The sequence below is a fragment of the Formica exsecta genome, unplaced genomic scaffold (assembly GCF_003651465.1).
Source record: "Formica exsecta isolate Colony F162 unplaced genomic scaffold, ASM365146v1 scaffold1518, whole genome shotgun sequence".
NCBI classification, from domain to species: domain Eukaryota; kingdom Metazoa; phylum Arthropoda; class Insecta; order Hymenoptera; family Formicidae; genus Formica; species Formica exsecta.
This window is the reverse complement of record NW_021848844.1, coordinates 3,748-11,204: the sequence shown is the minus strand read 5'-3', so window position 1 is coordinate 11,204 and position 7,457 is coordinate 3,748. Positions and strand designations below refer to the sequence as shown.

The following is a 7,457-nucleotide window of genomic DNA, read 5'->3' as shown; positions in this document are numbered from 1 at the left end:
CGATTTTAATTTGTCCGGAAATAATTTAAAAGTTAATCTCATTTTCAATTAATATCAAAGATATTATCAATTAATAATAAAATAAATTTAAAAAATATTAAAATTTTTTAATTAACTCAATTAATTTAAATTTAATTAACTATTATGTGTTTTAAATTATATACAGTTACATCATTTCTCTATTTATTTAATGGTTATACTCAACAGAATATATTAATTCTTGTTCATACTCTGGAATAATTTATATGATTTTTTTTGCTATATATATTCTCTCTCTCTCTCTTTCACTATCATTTCCATTGTTTCAAGGATATATTCCCTTGACTCTTAATAAATGTTCACGTGGATTGTACTTTGTCTTCCTTGCCGTCGTGATATGCTTAGGCGTGTCAGCCAAGATCCGTAGAGCGACGTTAATTATTTGGGTCTAAATTCCCGGACTAAGTCCAGTAAACCTTACTTAGGATAACTTTGTTCGGCATTTAAAATTTAAGCAAAGCTAAGCTTGAAACCCAACTTATTCTTAGTCTAACTGTTTGGTAATTTGGTAGTAGCTTAATCATTTTAACGCTTAACACGCTATCGACTCCAGGGAATATATGATTAAAAAACACAGTACAGAAGTTAATAATTATCATTTACATAATTTATGAAATATCTGAGTTGGACAATTTGATAAATATATCAAGATTTGCAATTTTTCAATGTTGTAATTTTATAATTTATTCAATATAAACTTGTCGAAAAGATTTTGGAAGACTTTGCATGTCTCTTTTCAGAATATTTTACTGTATGAGAAAAACTCATGTCTTTTTTATTAATTCTGACATGATGTTATATAAAATATAACAATTTAAATTAAAAATATAATTATTTAGTGAAACCAAAAATTAAGTTTTCTGTACACTATATTTTTGGGGTCAGTGAGCAGTGTTATAATATTATGACGAAATATTTCATTTTCAAATACAATATTGTTTCTTAAAGTTTTCGTATAAAACCCGTATCTACAAAATTTGGCGTGTCCAACCCTTTATTTACTACGGAGTATGCTGGCGGATACCTCGTCTTTGTCCACGAATGATACACAGATGGTGCATTCTTGCGAGGTGCATTTCCCGCGGGTTGATGCGCTTAGTCTCTTTTCTCGGAGTTGTCGAAAGCGCGTGCTTTTGAAGCGTCCGTCCGACGTGGCGGTAGCAAGAAGGGCAGCGACCTTTTACATCGCCGGTCACGGCAAAAGAATTTTACCCACGAATTTTAGTAACGTGCTATGCGCGGGATATTTGATGTAAAAGTACTTTTCCCGGGGCTCGTTTGCTCGGCGTCGAAGTTTCAAACGAGTTGCCTTTGAAATCTAACTCGCGCATCGCTCGCTAAGGCAACTCGCGTGCGTTACGTATTGCTTCCGCGGAATTGCGGATGCATGCGTCGGCTAATTTAATGAACAAAAAACTTTGTTTGGCATTTACTAGCAGTTAAACAATGGATTAGTATAGACAGTGCATAAATCGGTTTATTTCATGTGTTTTTGGAAGGATAAACTTGGCGCGAGACTCTACCGTATCTCTTGATAGATAAATATAATTATGTAAGCATACAGCTAATTTTATATTTTATTAATCAAAGATTTTCATTTTGCCATTCATATGTAAAGTATCTTTATAGATTTTTATAGTAATCTTTATAATCATGTTCATATATTAGGTCTACCGGAAAGTTTTGTCCGTTTTTGGAATAAAACAAAATACAAATTTTTATTACCGTCAATAAACTTTATTAAATAATGTAATTGCCATTATTCGGAGAAGTATTGTCAGCAACTGGATAATTTAAATACAGCAGTCCAAGAAAAGAGGTCGGCGATGTTCAATAGGAAGAACATCATACCGCATTATGATAATGCCAGGCCACATGCTGCTTTGGGGACTCGTCAAAAAATTGCAGAACTAGGCTGGGAAATTCTGTCGCATCCACCATATTCCCCGGACTTAGCACCCTCCGACTATCATTTGTTTTTGTCCTTACAAAATTTTTTGAGGGGCAAGAAATTCAAAAATGAAGAAGATATCAAACAAGCACTGGTTCAATTTTTCGTATCAAAAGATAAAACAAGCACATGTTTATTTAGCGCATGTGTGCCCTCACGCTGGCAAGAAATCATTAATAATAATGGCAATTACATTATTTAATAAAGTTTATTGACGGTAATCAAAATTTGTATTTTGTTTTATTCCAAAAACGGACAGAACTTTCCAGTAGACCTGATACTAACCTAAAATGTGATTTAAATTCGATATCTGTGTACAGTGCAACAACATGCTCCAAATAATTTCTAATTTTTGGTACTCTTCTTTCATTTTTGTTATTATTAATTATAATATTTAACAAATCTTCATTGTCATCACTGTCACTCGATGAAGCACTAGTAGAGGATTTGCAAATAATATTGTCAAGCAAAATATATTCTTCCATAATTACTGCTGATCACTTTTTATTCTATTAGCCTAATTTAATCAAAAGAATCAGTTAAACATACAATTTTTTTCAAAATTATGTTTACGATTGCTTGGGACCACTTCAGCAGTTTTACGTTTCACTGGCATTTACTGGCAGTAAAATCGAAACGCAACACCACCAGTAATTTTCACTGCTGCCAACTACATTGTTTTTACTGGCAGTAACTAAACCTATTTTCGAACACATACTATGTCTGCTCAAATTCAATATGGTATATATAAGCTTTGTAAAAATATGTACTGTTTGTTTATATAATTTCTTCTAAAAAAAATTTCCTTTCCATTGAATAAATCTTTAAAACAATTATATCCATGTATATATTGTATAATATAGTAATTTATATTTTTCAAAAAAAATGTAAATTTTTACAAAAAGAAGTGATATCCTACTAAAAAAACCTTACAAATGTTAAAAAAAACACGCCAAGTATATAAAAAATATCCCAACTTGTACGCAACAAAAAGTTTCAAAAATATCTACTTCTAAAAAATAATTTATAAAAAAGTTTTCCCCTAAAAAATAAAGAATCCCTAAAAAATAAAAAATAAAAAGCAAATATGAAATCAATATTTAACTAGCCAAGTATTTAAAAATAATTCAGTTTGTGAGGATTTGTAATTTCAAATAGTATTTGTCATAAAATCAATCTTGCATTTACAGAAATATTATAGATTCTCTCGAGAAAATTAAAATGCATTTTATTTTTATAAAAAAATTATACTATTATGTTCCAATTAAATATTTTGTGTAATATATAAAAAGCACTATTATGTTGCGGATCTTATTACAAATAGTAAATCATAAAATTACTTAACCCTTGCAATAATGTCGATCACATCGATCACCAATTTCGAATTTAAAAGTGCTCCGTGCCAAACTGATCGACTTGTTTTAAAATTAATCATAAGCTTTACCAAACGCTCGGAACGAAAAAGATTAAGATTAAAGTGACATACAAAAACTTGGCGTGCCTGATCTGAAATAAAAATTTGCAATAGATTATCAGAAATCATTATCAATATATTAATAAAAATGTATGACTTATAATGCAACCCGAGCACGCCAAGTTTATGGCCGGTATTCATAGTCAGTTCTTATATTTAAGACCGTCTTAAGCACAATCTTAAGATGTCCTAAACCAATCACAGAGCCGTCTTAGCATCTTAAGACATTACTTAAGACGGTCTTGAAATAAAAACTGACTATGAATACCGGCCTTTGTATGTCACTTTAATCCATAAACATAGTATATCTAGACCGAGCGTTTGCCTTTATTTAAGGAGTGGGGGTAAAGATACACGTAGAAAAGGACATACTCTGTTTCGTGCTCCTTGCGTTCTCTCTCGCTTACGACATTATTCTATCTTTAAACCAGTTTATGGCCGTATAGCGAGTATTCGCTGGAGCCAATCCCAAAACCCAAGCAAGCAAGCAAGCAAGCAAGCTACGTGCACCTCGGCTCCCACTCCTCAACACTCGGTCTAGATATACTATGTCTATGCTTTAATCTTAATCTTTTTCGTTCCGAGCCTTTGGTAAAGCTTATGATTAATTTTAAAACTAGTCGATCAGTTTGGCACGGGGCACTTTTAAATTCGAAATTGGTGATCAATGTAATCGACATTATTGCAAGGATTAAGTAATTTTATGATTTACTATTTGTGATAAAATCCGCAATATAATAGTGTTTTTATATATTATACAAAATATTTATTTGAAACATAATAGTGTAATTTTTTAATTAAAATAAAATGCATTTTAATTTTTTCGAGAGAGTCTATAATATTTCTGTAAATGCAAGATTGATTTTATGATAAATACTATTTTAAATTACAAATCCTCACAAACTGAATTATTTTTAAATACTTGGTTAGTTAAATATTGATTTCATATTTACTTTTTATTTTTTATTTTTTAGGAATTCTTTATTTTTTAGGGGAAAATATTTTATAAATTATTTTTTAGAAGTAAATATTTGTTAAACTTTTTGTTGCGTATTCTATATTATTATAAATACATATATCTATGTAATGTTTCTGCACCTTCTTGTGCTGTATGGGTTAAATGTATATTCAAAAACATTTAAAAATTATAATGTAACATTCATATAACAAAATTATATAAATATCCAATCAGTAGCAATAACATGTTATATCTTAATTTTATTACAGTTATGTTCTTAATGTATCAATAATATAACATTATATAACTGTTACAATTAAATGTATAACTGCTATATAACATTGTTGCTTCCTTAAGTGGGAAATTACAAGGAATGAGTGTATTACATGTTACAATCCTGTAATATTACTTGTTATATTCGGTTACACTGAGTTATGTAACCGTTATAATATAGTTATAAAGGTATGTTTGCTGGGTAATGCCCTCTTTGTCATCTCGCACGTTTACGCCAGGCTTATATAGGAAAGCGCGTTCCAGTATGTATAGAGTTCAGTGGGACTTGCAGATTTCGCTCCCGGGCGCCAAAAAAGGCTGGCGCCCGGAAGATAGAGTTCCTTTAATCAGAGTTAGGACAATCCGCCATTTATAGCCAAATTGTTACGCGCCAATTGTCTGGCCAATCAACGCCAACCTTTAGCCGGGCGCACGTCAGTGAGCCGCGCGCCGTGAAGTGTGCGCCGCCACATACTACCAGGCACGCGGCTCACCGACGTGCGCCCGGCTAAAGGTCGGCGCTGATTGACCAGACTTTACTCAATAATAATAATTTTCCGCTAGCTTGGCTATTAAATATGGCGGATTGGAATGACCAATCAGCAATTGATAGCCCGGTGTCCTAACTCTGCTCATATATGTAATACTACTATATTGCTAGTCACGTATCTTTCCAATGAGCGGCGTTGGCGAAAACAATACAGTGCAGACATATATCAATCTCTCGCTTCCACAATTCGTGTACTTGATTGGCAATGCGCATGCGGCTCTCTTTCGTCATGCTACGTGCAAACGCAAGGGGCACGAAACAGAGTATGTCCTTTTCTACGTGGGCATCGGCCCCCACTCCTCAACACTCGGTCTAGATATACTATGTCTATGGATTGATATATGTCTGCACCGTAATGTTTACGCCAGCATTGAACTTTGACTAGCAATATAGTAGTATTACATATATGACTCTGATTAAAGGAACTCTACCGGAAAAAAGACCGTAGCGCTTCAGCGCGGCACGCGCAAGCCGCCATTCACGCCCTGCGGGCTGAACAGCACCTGCCACAACTGAATGTCGCGGGCGCGAAAAGCACCAGCGCAGGAATTCAGATAGTAGATGAACATGCGGAACAAGCGTTCGGTGTATTGCTCCTGCAACTGCGGCCAGGCGGCGATAAGGCGTTCATGCCAGGCCATGAGGGTACGGTCATAATCCGCACCAAAATTATGCCAGTCTTCCATAACAAAATGCGGTTCGCTGGCTTCCGCGATATGCTGGACAGAGGGCGCGCAACCGTTGGGGAAAATATATTTGTTGATCCACGGGTCGAGAGTCATACTGGTTTTGTTGGCGCCAGTGGTTTGCAGTAAAAACAGACCGTCAGGCTTCAGATTACGATAAATCACGTCAAAATAGGTGGGGTAATTTTTAGGCCCCACATGTTCAAACATGCCGACCGAAACGATGCGATCACACTGCAAATCCAGATCGCAGTAGTCCTGCAGCAAAATGGTGACATCCAGCCCTTCGCAACGTTGCTGGGCTAGCTTTTGCTGCTCGGCACAAATAGTGACACCATGCCCCCTAACGCCATAATTTTTCGCCGCATATTGCGCCAGACCGCCCCAGCCGCAGCCGATATCCAACAGCGTCATGCCAGGTTGCAGCTGAAGTTTCTGGCAAATCATCTCTAACTTGTTCTGCTGAGCCTGTTCGAGAGTCGTGGCATGATGCCAATAACCGCAGGAGTATTGCATGTAGGGATCGAGCATCAGGGTAAACAGGTCGTTACCCAAATCGTAATGGTTTTTGCCAACAATCGATGCTTGCTTGCGGGACTGAAGATTGATCAGGCGTATTATGGCGATGCGCAGATCCTTGAAATGATGAAATTTATTATGTAATCCGGCGCGTAAGATGCGGTGGAATAAAATATCCAACCGGTCGCATTCCCACCAACCATCCATATAACTTTCACCCAGACCCAGTGAACCGTCTTGTAACACGCGTTTAAAAAAATCAGGGTTTTTTACACGGATATCAAAAAGACGTGAGCCGTTGATCTCAATGTCAGCCTCAGTGATTAATTTATGGACAATTCGATACCAAGCGTTATCTTGAAAGCGCAGGTCTTCAATACTTGAGGAACTCATAGCTTCTTTATCACCTTTCTTTGAAATGACCCGTCAGGAAAAGCCAGGCAATGCCTACGAGCCTAGAAACTGAACCACACCGGCTTTTTTGGAGAGTGTTTTGTTTGAGCCCTTAGACTGCTATATCTCCAGCCCGTTGAGAAGCGTAATACGCTTTTTCTGCTTCCACTGGCGGTATGTAACCGATTCGTTTCAGCAGCCGTTGTTGTCTTTTTCTTCTTCTTCTTCGGTTTGATTGGCACTGGTTAGGTAAGCACGGCGAAACACATCCGAACCCGACAAGTTGTCAGTCGGAACTCAGCCGTTGTTGAACTCTATCCTAGAGTTAACCCTATCCTATCTAGAGCTGTGTTTCGATTCCCCACCCGGGTGCACCCGATATTATAGTATACGTGACATATACTATAATATCGGGTGCACCCGGGTGGGGAATCGAAACACAGCTCTAGATAGGATAGGGTTAACTCTAGGATAGAGTTCAACAACGGCTGAGTTCCGACTGACAACTTGTCGGGTTCGGATGTGTTTCGCCGTGCTTACCTAACCAGTGCCAATCAAACCGAAGAAGAAGAAGAAAAAGACAACAACGGCTGCTGAAACGAATCGGTTACATA

The 7,457-nt window shown here is 36.2% G+C and overlaps 1 pseudogene; it reads right to left on the bottom strand.

Annotated features, from left to right (window-relative positions):
* The window catches only part of LOC115232952, a 5,196-nt pseudogene extending 2,490 nt beyond the window's left edge, over positions 1–2,706 (bottom strand).
* Positions 2,707–7,457: the final 4,751 nt, after the last annotated feature.